Source organism: Procambarus clarkii, chromosome 21 (genome assembly GCF_040958095.1).
Source record: "Procambarus clarkii isolate CNS0578487 chromosome 21, FALCON_Pclarkii_2.0, whole genome shotgun sequence".
NCBI lineage: Eukaryota > Metazoa > Arthropoda > Malacostraca > Decapoda > Cambaridae > Procambarus > Procambarus clarkii.
In genome coordinates this window covers 48,797,380-48,811,048 of record NC_091170.1, presented here as the reverse complement: position 1 = coordinate 48,811,048, position 13,669 = coordinate 48,797,380, and positions in this window count along the sequence as shown.

Sequence of the window (13,669 nt, the reverse complement as noted above, 5' to 3'; positions counted from 1 at the left end):
ATCACATAAAGGAAAAGGGGATGATAAACGTCAAAATATTGCTAAATTCGATGATTTTTCGTACGAAACAAAATGCAAGAAAACTTCCTTAAAATGCAATATTATGCGAAATTCTGAGATTTGAAGGCCAAATCATATATCGTGATACTACATGAAATAGAATCGAAATATTGGTAAAAATGAATATATTTACGTAATATCAAACTACATGAAAAACGTGAAAAAAGTCAATATTTAACTATATTTGAGGATTTTACATTCAAATCATAGAGCGAGGTTTCCTATTATTTAGATCCAAGAAAAGACATATGACAATGTTGTTTCCAATACAAATGATAAAAATCAATGTGTTTTCATTAGTATTAACTAAAATGTTCCTGAATTTCCGTTTGTATTACCGATGGAAGATGTACACGAAAATCGCTCTATTCCGTCTGAAACGTCAAGATATGCAATAAAAACAGGACTTCTCCCCTTTTCAATATCTTACTCAGTATTTTAACGAGAAAGAAATAGATGATTGAAAATGAAGTATTTAAGGTTATTATCCAATCAATTATGTGTTTGCATCATTTTTATCGTATATATATGAATTAATACCCATAGACTGAAAATTCACAAAAACGTGGAAAAACGGCAAAATATTGCCTAATTCGATGATATTTTGTTTAAGTCACATAAAAGAAAAGGGGATGATAAACGTCAAAATATTGCTAAATTCGATGATTTTTCGTACGAAACAAAATGCAAGAAAACTTGCTTAAAATGCAATATTATGCGAAATTCTGAGATTTGAAGGCCAAATCACATATCGTGATACTACATGAAATAGTATCAAAATATTGGTAAAAATGAATATATTTACGTAATATCAAACTACCTGAAAAACGTGAAAAAAGTCAATATTTAACCATATTTGAGGATTTTAACTTCAAATCATAGAGCGAGGTTTCGTATTATTTAGATCCAAGAAAAGACATATGACAATGTTGTTTCCAATACAAATGATAAAAATCAATGTGTTTTCATTAGTATTAACTAAAATGTTCCTGATTTTCCGTTTATATTACCAATGGAAGATGTACACGAAAATCGCTCTATTCCGGCTGAAACGTCGATATATGCAATAAAAACCGAACTTCTCCCCTTTTCAATATCTTACTCAGTATTTTAACGAGAAACAAATAGATGAATGAAAATGAAGTATTTATAGTTATTATCTAATCAATTATGTGTTTGCATCATTTTTATCGTATATATATATGAATTATTACCCATAGACTGAAAATTCACAAAAACGTGGAAAAACGGCAAAGTATTGCCTAATTCGATGGTATTTTGTTTAAATCACATAAAGGAAAAGGGGATGATAAACGTCAAAATATTGCTAAATTCGACGATTTTTCGTACGAAACGAAATGCAAGAAAACTTGCTTAAAATGCAATATTATGCGAAATTCTGAGATTTGAAGGCCAAATCACATATCGTAATACTACATGAAATAGTATCGAAATATTGGTAAAAATGAATATATTTACGTAATATCAAACTACATGAAAAACGTGAAAAAAGTCAATATTTAACCATATTTGAGGATTTTAACTTCAAATCATAGAGCGAGGTTTCGTATTATTTAGATCCAAGAAAAGACATATGACAATGTTGTTTCCAATACAAATGATAAAAATCAATGTGTTTTCACTAGTATTAACTAAAATGATCCTGATTTTCCGTTTATATTACCAATGGAAGATGTACACGAAAATCGCTCTATTCCGGCTGAAACGTCGATATATGCAATAAAAACCGAACTTCTCCCCTTTTCAATATCTTACTCAGTATTTTAACGAGAAACAAATAGATGAATGAAAATGAAGTATTTATAGTTATTATCTAATCAATTATGTGTTTGCATCATTTTTATCGTATATATATATTGAATTATTACCCATAGACTGAAAATTCACAAAAACGTGGAAAAACGGCAAAGTATTGCCTAATTCGATGGTATTTTGTTTAAATCACATAAAGGAAAAGGGGATGATAAACGTCAAAATATTGCTAAATTCGACGATTTTTCGTACGAAACGAAATGCAAGAAAACTTGCTTAAAATGCAATATTATGCGAAATTCTGAGATTTGAAGGCCAAATCACATATCGTAATACTACATGAAATAGTATCGAAATATTGGTAAAAATGAATATATTTACGTAATATCAAACTACATGAAAAACGTGAAAAAAGTCAATATTTAACCATATTTGAGGATTTTAACTTCAAATCATAGAGCGAGGTTTCGTATTATTTAGATCCAAGAAAAGACATATGACAATGTTGTTTCCAATACAAATGATAAAAATCAATGTGTTTTCACTAGTATTAACTAAAATGATCCTGATTTTCCGTTTGTATTACCGATGGAAGATGTACACGAAAATCGCTCTATTCCGGCTGAAACGTCGATATATGCAATAAAAACAGAACTTCTCCCCTTTTCAATAGCTTACTCAGTATTTTAACGAGAAACAAATAGATGATTGAAAATGAAGTATTTAAGGTTATTATCTAATCAATTATGTGTTTGCATCATTTTTATCGTATATATAAGAATTAATACCCATAGACTGAAAATTCACAAAAACGTGGAAAAACGGCAAAATATTGCCTAATTCGATGATATTTTGTTAAAATCACATAAAGGAAAAGGGGATGATAAACGTCAAAATATTGCTAAATTCGATGATTTTTCGTACGAAACAAAATGCAAGAAAACTTGCTTAAAATGCAATATTATGCGAAATTCTGAGATTTGAAGGCTAAATAACATGTCGTGATACTACATGAAATAGTATCGAAATATTGGTAAAAATGAATATATTTACGTAATATCAAACTACATGAAAAACGTGAAAAAAGTCAATATTTAACCATATTTGAGGATTTTAACTTCAAATCATAGAGCGAGGTTTCGTATTATTTAGATCCAAGAAAAGACATATGACAATGTTGCTTCCAATACAAATGATAAAAATCAATGTGTTTTCATTAGTATTAACTAAAATGATCCTGATTTTCCGTTTGTATTACCGATGGAAGATGTACACGAAAATCGCTCTCTTCCGGCTGAAACGTCGATATATGCAATAAAAACAGAACTTCTCCCCTTTTCAATAGCTTACTCAGTATTTTAACGAGAAACAAATAGATGATTGAAAATGACGTATTTAAGGTTATTATCTAATCAATTATGTGTTTGCATCATTTTTATCGTATATATATGAATTAATACCCATAGACTGAAAATTCACAAAAACGTGGAAAAACTGCAAAATATTGCCTAATTCGATGATATTTTGTTTAAGTCACATAAAGGAAAAGGGGATGATAAACGTCAAAATATTGCTAAATTCGATGATTTTTCGTACGAAACAAAATGCAAGAAAACTTGCTTAAAATGCAATATTATGCGAAGTTCTGAGATTTGAAGGCCAAATCACATATCGTGATACTACATGAAATAGAATCGAAATATTGGTAAAAATGAATATATTTATGTAGTATCAAACTACATGAAGAACGTGAAAAAAGTCACTATTTTACCATATTTGAGGATTTTACCTTCAAATCATAGAGCGAGGTTTCGTATTATTTAGATCCAAGTGTAATGACCCTGAATGTAATACCTCGCCTCGTATCTATCTCGACCGCGCACTCCGCTACTACCACTGAGCTAACCGTGCAATCTCCGCTCTTTCTATGGTAATAACAGATGCTATACCGATCATGTAAGATGTTAACACTCGGGCCGTCATACGAAGACGTAAACCAGTACACAGAGGAAGGAGAGAGAGAGAGAGGAAGAGGGAGGCAGAGAATGAGGAGAGAGAGAGGGAGGAAGAGGGAGGCAGAGCGAGAGGAGAGAGAGAGGAGAGAGCGAGAACGAGAGCAAGGGAGGGAGAACGAGAGCGAGTGAGGGCGAGGGAGAGTGAGACACTAGTGAGGGAGAGTGAGACAGAAAGATAGAGGTAATCGTAGTCACAGCCTATCGTATGAGTTACCGAGTGACGCTGCCACCACCCTGAGTTACCGGACAGGGGACCGGAGTGAGATTCGTAGGTCTTGCAGATGGAATAACCTACCAGGACAGGTGTAGGGGACAATTGAACGGTACAAGGATCCTGGCCTGACACTCGAATAATCCTGACCACTTGGGAACTATAGTGTACACAAGAATAAGGCGGGACACACCAATACTAACACCTCAACACGGAAGACGAACGGGGGGAGGAGTACTGAATAATTAAGAGCACTAGGTCACTAGGGCAAAAGGGACGGTAGGCCCAATATCACTAGGCAAGGAACCATTAATACACATTTAATAACACTTAATATCTGACTTTATTAAAAATAATTTAATAAGACACTCCCTAACTATATTCCCTACTAGAGGCCAAGGGTACTGAATGAGGTGCTTTAGTACAAGAGAGCCGTACTTACTCGTATGTTGTTCCACAGTTTCCGGGAGATGATGTTCCTTCCCCGAGATCACACCCACCTTCCTACTGGGCTGCGCCCACTCAACTAACTCTCCCCTGATCTGCTGCTCCTCAGCTGAACATGAGGGTTTTGCATTTGTTGTTTAGGGGTTAATCCCTGAAGATTACCATGACGGCATGAATTCTGACCTCTTTGTGATTCGATGACCGTTGACCTGACTCTATGGCTAGCTTGTACAGAGGTGTAACTTTTACATTGTCTGCCGCCGCCTGTCTGGCGCCTGTGGGTTGTTCATCCTCCACGTGGCCTGTTCATGCTGTTATGATGTTCATGTACTATGTACTGCTCTCTTGTTACACAAGAAAAGACATATGACAATGTTGTTTCCAATACAAATGATAAAAAACAATGTGTTTTCATTAGAATTAACTAAAATGTTCCTGATTTTTCGTTTATATTACCAAGGGAAGATGTACACGTAAAACCGTTCTAATCCGGCTGAAACGTCGATATATGCAATAAAAACCGAACTTCTCCCCTTTTCAATATCTTACTCAGTATTTTAACGAGAAACAAATAGATGAATGAAAATGAAGTATTTATAGTTATTATCTAATCAATTATGTGTTTGAATCATTTTTATCGTATATATATGAATTAATACCCATAGACTGAAAATTCACAAAAACGTGGAAAAACGGCAAAATATTGCCTAATTCGATGATATTTTGTTTAAATCACATAAAGGAAAAGGGGATGATAAACGTCAAAATATTGCTAAATTCGATGATTTTTCGTACGAAACAAAATGCAAGAAAACTTCCTTAAAATGCAATATTATGCGAAATTCTGAGATTTGAAGGCCAAATCACATATCGTGATACTACATGAAATAGAATCGAAATATTGGTAAAAATGAATATATTTACGTAGTATCAAACTACATGAAAAACGTGAAAAAAGTCAATATTTAACCATATTTGAGGATTTTAACTTCAAATCATAGAGCGAGGTTTCGTATTATTTAGATCCAAGAAAAGACATATGACAATGTTGTTTCCAATACAAATGATAAAAATCAATGTGTTTTCATTAGTATTAACTAAAATGTTCCTGATTTTCCGTTTATATTACCGATGGAAGATGTACACGAAAATCGCTCTATTCCGGCTGAAACGTCGATATATGCAATAAAAACCGAACTTCTCCCCTTTTCAATATATTACTCAGTATTTTAACGAGAAACAAATAGATGAATGAAAATGAAGTATTTATCGTTATTATCTAATCAATTATGTGTTTGCATCATTTTTATCGTATATATATATGAATTAATACCCTTAGACTGAACATTCACAAAAACGTGGAAAAACGGCAAAATATTGCCTAATTCGATAATATTTTGTTTAAGACACATAAAGGAAAAGGGGATGATAAACGTCAAAATATTGCTAAATTCGATGATTTTTCGTACGAAACAAAATGCAAGAAAACTTCCTTAAAATGCAATATTATGCGAAATTCTGAGATTTGAAGGCCAAATCACATATCGTGATACTACATGAAATAGAATCGAAATATTGGTAAAAATGAATATATTTACGTAGTATCAAACTACATGAAAAACGTGAAAAAAGTCAATATTTAACCATATTTGAGGATTTTAACTTCAAATCATAGAGCGAGGTTTCGTATTATTTAGATCCAAGAAAAGACATATGACAATGTTGTTTCCAATACAAATGATAAAAATCAATGTGTTTTCATTAGTATTAACTAAAATGTTCCTGATTTTCCGTTTATATTACCGATGGAAGATGTACACGAAAATCGCTCTATTCCGGCTGAAACGTCGATATATGCAATAAAAACCGAACTTCTCCCCTTTTCAATATATTACTCAGTATTTTAACGAGAAACAAATTGATGAATGAAAATGAAGTATTTATAGTTATTATCTAATCAATTATGTGTTAGCATAATTTTTATCGTATATATATGAAAAAATACCCTTAGACTGAACATTCACAAAAACGTGGAAAAACGGCAAAATATTGCCTAATTCGATAATATTTTGTTTAAGTCACATAAAGGAAAAGGGGATGATAAACGTCAAAATATTGCTAAATTCGATGATTTTTCGTATGAAACAAAATGAAAGAAAACTTGCTTAAAATGCAATATTATGCGAAATTCTGAGATTTGAAGGCCAAATCACATATCGTGATACTATATGAAATAGTATCGAAATATTGGTAAAAATCAATGTGTTTTCATTAGTATTAACTAAAATGTTCCTGATTTTCCGTTTATATTACCGATGGAAGATGTACACGAAAATCGCTCTATTCCGGCTGAAACGTTGATGTATGCAATAAAAACCGAACTTCTCCCCTTTTCAATATCTTACTCAGTATTTTAACGAGAAACAAATAGATGAATGAAAATGAAGTATTTATAGTTATTATTTAATCAATTATGTGTTTGCATCATTTTTATCGTTTATATATGAATTAATACCAATAGACTGAAAATTCACAAAAACGTGGAAGATCGGCAAAATATTGCCTAATTCGATGATATTTTGTTTAAATCACATAAAGGAAAAGGGGATGATAAACGTCAAAATATTGCTAAATTCGACGATTTTTCGTACGAAACGAAATGCAAGAAAACTTGCTTAAAATGCAATATTATGCGAAATTCTGAGATTTGAAGGCCAAATCACATATCGTGATACTACATGAAATAGTATCGAAATATTGGTAAAAATGAATATATTTACGTAATATCAAACTACATGAAAAACGTGAAAAAAGTCAATATTTAACCATATTTGAGGATTTTAACTTCAAATCATAGAGAGAGGTTTCGTATTATTTAGATCCAAGAAAACACATATGACAATGTTGTTTCCAATACAAATGATAAAAATCAATGTGTTTTCATTAGTATTAACTAAAATGTTCCTGATTTTCCTTTTATATTACCGATGGAAGATGTACACGAAAATCGCTCTATTCCGGCTGAAACGTCGATATATGCAATAAAAACCGAACTTCTCCCCTTTTCAATAGCTTACTCAGTATTTTAACGAGAAACAAATAGATGAATGAAAATGAAGTATTTATAGTTATTATCTAATCAATTATGTGTTTGCATCATTTTTATCGTATATAAATGAATTAATACCCATAGACTGAAAATTCACAAAAACGTGGAAAAACGGCAAAATATTGCCTAATTCGATGATATTTTGTTTAAATCACATAAAGGAAAAGGGGATGATAAACGTCAAAATATTGCTAAATTCGATGATTTTTCGTACGAAACAAAATGCAAGAAAACTTCCTTAAAATGCAATATTATGCGAAATTCTGAGATTTGAAGGCCAAATCACATATCGTGATACTACATGAAATAGAATCGAAATATTGGTAAAAATTAATATATTTACGTAGTATCAAACTACATGAAAAACATGAAAAAAGTCAATATTTAACCATATTTGAGGATTTTAACTTCAAATCATAGAGCGAGGTTTCGTATTATTTAGATCCAAGAAAAGACATATGACAATGGATGTTTCCAATACAAATGATAAAAATCAATGTGTTTTCATTAGTTTTAACTAAAATCTTCCTGATTATCCGTTTATATTACCGATGGAAGATGTACATGAAAATCGCTCTATTCCGGCTGAAACGTCGATATATGCAATAAAAACTGAACTTCTCCCCTTTTCAATATATTACTCAGTTTTTTAAAGAGAAACAAATAGATGAATGAAAATGAAGTATTTATAGTTATTATCTAATCAATTATGTGTTTGCATCATTTTTATCGTATATATATGAATTAATACCCATAGACGGAAAATTCACAAAAAACGTGGAAAAACGGCAAAATATTGCCTAATTCGATGATATTTTGTTTAAGTCACATAAAGGAAAAGGGGATAATAAACGTCAAAAGATTACTAAATTCGATGATTTTTCGTACGAAACGAAATGCAAGAAAACTTGCTTAAAATGCAATATTATGCGAAATTCTGAGATTTGAAGGCCAAATCACATATCGTGATACTACATGAAATAGTATCGAAATATTGGTAAAAATGAATATATTTACGTAGTATCAAACTACATGAAAAACATGAAAAAAGTCAATATTTAACCATATTTGAGGATTTTAACTTCAAATCATAGAGCGAGGTTTCGTATTATTTAGATCCAAGAAAAGACATATGACAATGGATGTTTCCAATACAAATGATAAAAATCAATGTGTTTTCATTAGTATTAACTAAAATGATCCTGATTTTCCGTTTGTATTACCGATGGAAGATGTACACGAAAATCGCTCTATTCCGGCTGAAACGTCGATATATGCAATAAAAACAGAACTTCTCCCCTTTTCAATAGCTTACTCAGTATTTTAACGAGAAACAAATAGATGACTGAAAATGAAGTATTTAAGGTTATTATCTAATCAATTATGTGTTTGCATCATTTTTATCGTATATATATGAATTATTATCCATAGACTGAAAATTAACAAAAACGTGGAAAAACGGCAAAATATTGCCTAATTCGATGATATTTTGTTTAAGTCACATAAAGGAAAAGGGGATGATAACGTCAAAATATTGCCAAATTCGATGATTTTTCGTACGAAACAAAATGCAAGAAAACTTGCTTAAAATGCAATATTATGCGAAATTCTGAGATTTGAAGGCTAAATCACATATCGTGATACTACATGAAATAGTATCGAAATATTGGTAAAAATGAATATATTTACGTAATATCAAACTACATGAAAAACGTGAAAAAAGTCAATATATAACCATATTTGAGGATTTTAACTTCAAATCATAGAGCGAGGTTTCGTATTATTTAGATCCAAGAAAAGACATGACAATGTTGCTTCCAATACAAATGATAAAAATCAATGTGTTTTCATTAATATTAACTAAAATGTTCCTGATTTTCCGTTTATATTACCGATGGAAGATGTACACGAAAATCGCTCTATTCCGGCTGAAACGTTGATGTATGCAATAAAAACCGAACTTCTCCCCTTTTCAGTATCTTACTCAGTATTTTAACGAGAAACAAATAGATGAATGAAAATGAAGTATTCATAGTTATTATTTAATCAATTATGTGTTTGCATCATTTTTATCGTTTATATATGAATTAATACCCATAGACTGAAAATTCACAAAAACGTGGAAGAACGCCAAAATATTGCCTAATTCGATGATATTTTGTTTAAATCACATAAAGGAAAAGGGGATGATAAACGTCAAAATATTGCTAAATTCGATGATTTTTCGTACGAAACAAAATGGAAGAAAACTTCCTTAAAATGCAATATTATGCGAAATTCTGAGATTTGAAGGCCAAATCACATATCGTGATACTACATGAAATAGAATCGAAATATTGGAAAAAATGAATATATTTACGTAATATCAAACTACATGAAAAACGTGAAAAAAGTCAATATTTAACCATATTTGAGGATTTTAACTTCAAATCATAGAGCGAGGTTTCGTATTATTTAGATCCAAGAAAAGACATATGACAACGTTGTTTCCAATACAAATGATAAAAATCAATGTGTTTTCATTACAATTAACTAAAATGTTCCTGATTTTCCGTTTATATTACCGAGGGAAGATGTACACGTAAAACCGCTCTAATCCGGCTGAAACGTCGATATATGCAATAAAAACCGAACTTCTCAACTTTTCAATATCTTACTCAGTATTTTAACGAGAAACAAATAGTTGATTGAAAATGAAGTATTTAAGGTTATTATCTAATCAATTATGTGTTTGCATCATTTTTATCGTATATATATGAATTAATACCCATAGACTGTAAATTCACAAAAACGTGGAAAACGGCAAAATATTGCCTAATTCGATGATATTTTGTTTAAGTCACATAAAGGAAAAGGGGATGATAAACTTCAAAATATTGCTAAATTCGATGATTTTTCGTACGAAACAAAATGCAAGAAAACTTGCTTAAAATGCAATATTTTGCGAAATTCTGAGATTTGAAGGCGAAATCACATATCGTGATACTACATGAAATAGAATCGAAATATTGGTAAAAATGAATATATTTACGTAGTATCAAACTACATGAAAAACGTGAAAAAAGTCACTATATTACCATATTTGAGGATTTTACCTTCAAATCATAGAGCGAGGTTTCGTATTATTTAGATCCAAGAAAAGACATATGACAATGTTGTTTCCAATACAAATGATAAAAATCAATGTGTTTTCATTAGTATTAACTAAAATGATCCTGATTTTCCGTTTGTATTACCGATGGAAGATGTACACGAAAATCGCTCTCTTCCGGCTGAAACGTCGATATATGCAATAAAAACAGAACTTCTCCCCTTTTCAATAGCTTACTCAGTATTTTAACGAGAAACAAATAGATGATTGAAAATGAAGTATTTAAGGTTATTATATAATCAATTATGTGTTTGCATCATTTTTATCGTATATATATGAATTAATACCCATAGACTGAAAATTCACAAAAACGTGGAAAAACTGCAAAATATTGCCTAATTCGATGATATTTTGTTTAAGTCACATAAAGAAAAAGGGGATGATAAACGTCAAAATATTGCTAAATTCGATGATTTTTCGTACGAAACAAAGTGCAAGAAAAGTTGCTTAAAATGCAATATTATGCGAAGTTCTGAGATTTGAAGGCCAAATCACATATCGTGATACTACATGAAATAGAATCGAAATATTGGTAAAAATGAATATATTTATGTTGTATCAAACTACATGAAAAACGTGAAAAAAGTCACTATTTTACCATATTTGAGGATTTTACCTTCAAATCATAGAGCGAGGTTTCGTATTATTTAGATCCAAGTGTAATGACCCTGAATGTAATACCTCGCCTCGTATCTATCTCGACCGCGCACTCCGCTACTACCACTGAGCTAACCGTGCAATCTCCGCTCTTTCTATGGTAATAACAGATGCTATACCGATCATGTAAGATGTTAACACTCGGGCCGTCATACGAAGACGTAAACCAGTACACAGAGGAAGGAGAGAGAGAGAGAGGAAGAGGGAGGCAGAGAATGAGGAGAGAGAGAGAGAGGAAGAGGGAGGCAGAGCGAGAGGAGAGAGAGAGGAGAGAGCGAGAACGAGAGCAAGGGAGGGAGAACGAGAGCGAGTGAGGGCGAGGGAGAGTGAGACACTAGTGAGGGAGAGTGAGACAGAAAGATAGAGGTAATCGTAGTCACAGCCTATCGTATGAGTTACCGAGTGACGCTGCCACCACCCTGAGTTACCGGACAGGGGACCGGAGTGAGATTCGTAGGTCTTGCAGATGGAATAACCTACCAGGACAGGTGTAGGGGACAATTGAACGGTACAAGGATCCTGGCCTGACACTCGAATAATCCTGACCACTTGGGAACTATAGTGTACACAAGAATAAGGCGGGACACACCAATACTAACACCTCAACACGGAAGACGAACGGGGGGAGGAGTACTGAATAATTAAGAGCACTAGGTCACTAGGGCAAAAGGGACAGTAGGCCCAATATCACTAGGCAAGGAACCATTAATACACATTTAATAACACTTAATATCTGACTTTATTAAAAATAATTAAATAAGACACTCCCTAACTATATTCCCTACTAGAGGCCAAGGGTACTGAATGAGGTGCTTTAGTACAAGAGAGCCGTACTTACTCGTATGTTGTTCCACAGTTTCCGGGAGATGATGTTCCTTCCCCGAGACCACACCCACCTTCCTACTGGGCTGCGCCCACTCAACTAACTCTCCCCTGATCTGCTGCTCCTCAGCTGAACATGAGGGTTTTGCATTTGTTGTTTAGGGGTTAATCCCATGACGGCATCAATTCTGGCCTCTTTGTGATTCGATGACCGTTGACCTGACTCTATGGCTAGCTTGTACAGAGGTGTAACTTTTACATTGTCTGCCGCCGCCTGTCTGGCGCCTGTGGGTTGTTCATCCTCCACGTGGCCTGTTCATGCTGTTATGATGTTCATGTACTATGTACTGCTCTCTTGTTACACAAGAAAAGACATATGACAATGTTGTTTCCAATACAAATGATAAAAAACAATGTGTTTTCAATAGAATTAACTAAAATGTTCCTGATTTTTCGTTTATATTACCAAGGGAAGATGTACACGTAAAACCGTTCTAATCCGGCTGAAACGTCGATATATGCAATAAAAACCGAACTTCTCCCCTTTTCAATATCTTACTCAGTATTTTAACGAGAAACAAATAGATGAATGAAAATGAAGTATTTATAGTTATTATCTAATCAATTATGTGTTTGAATCATTTTTATCGTATATATATGAATTAATACCCATAGACTGAAAATTCACAAAAACGTGGAAAAACGGCAAAATATTGCCTAATTCGATGATATTTTGTTTAAATCACATAAAGGAAAAGGGGATGATAAACGTCAAAATATTGCTAAATTCGATGATTTTTCGTACGAAACAAAATGCAAGAAAACTTCCTTAAAATGCAATATTATGCGAAATTCTGAGATTTGAAGGCCAAATCACATATCGTGATACTACATGAAATAGAATCGAAATATTGGTAAAAATGAATATATTTACGTAGTATCAAACTACATGAAAAACGTGAAAAAAGTCAATATTTAACCATATTTGAGGATTTTAACTTCAAATCATAGAGCGAGGTTTCGTATTATTTAGATCCAAGAAAAGACATATGACAATGTTGTTTCCAATACAAATGATAAAAATCAATGTGTTTTCATTAGTATTAACTAAAATGTTCCTGATTTTCCGTTTATATTACCGATGGAAGATGTACACGAAAATCGCTCTATTCCGGCTGAAACGTCGATATATGCAATAAAAACCGAACTTCTCCCCTTTTCAATAGCTTACTCAGTATTTTAACGAGAAACAAATAGATGAATGAAAATGAAGTATTTATCGTTATTATCTAATCAATTATGTGTTTGCATCATTTTTATCGTATATATATATGAATTAATACCCTTAGACTGAACATTCACAAAAACGTGGAAAAACGGCAAAATATTGCCTAATTCGATAATATTTTGTTTAAGACACATAA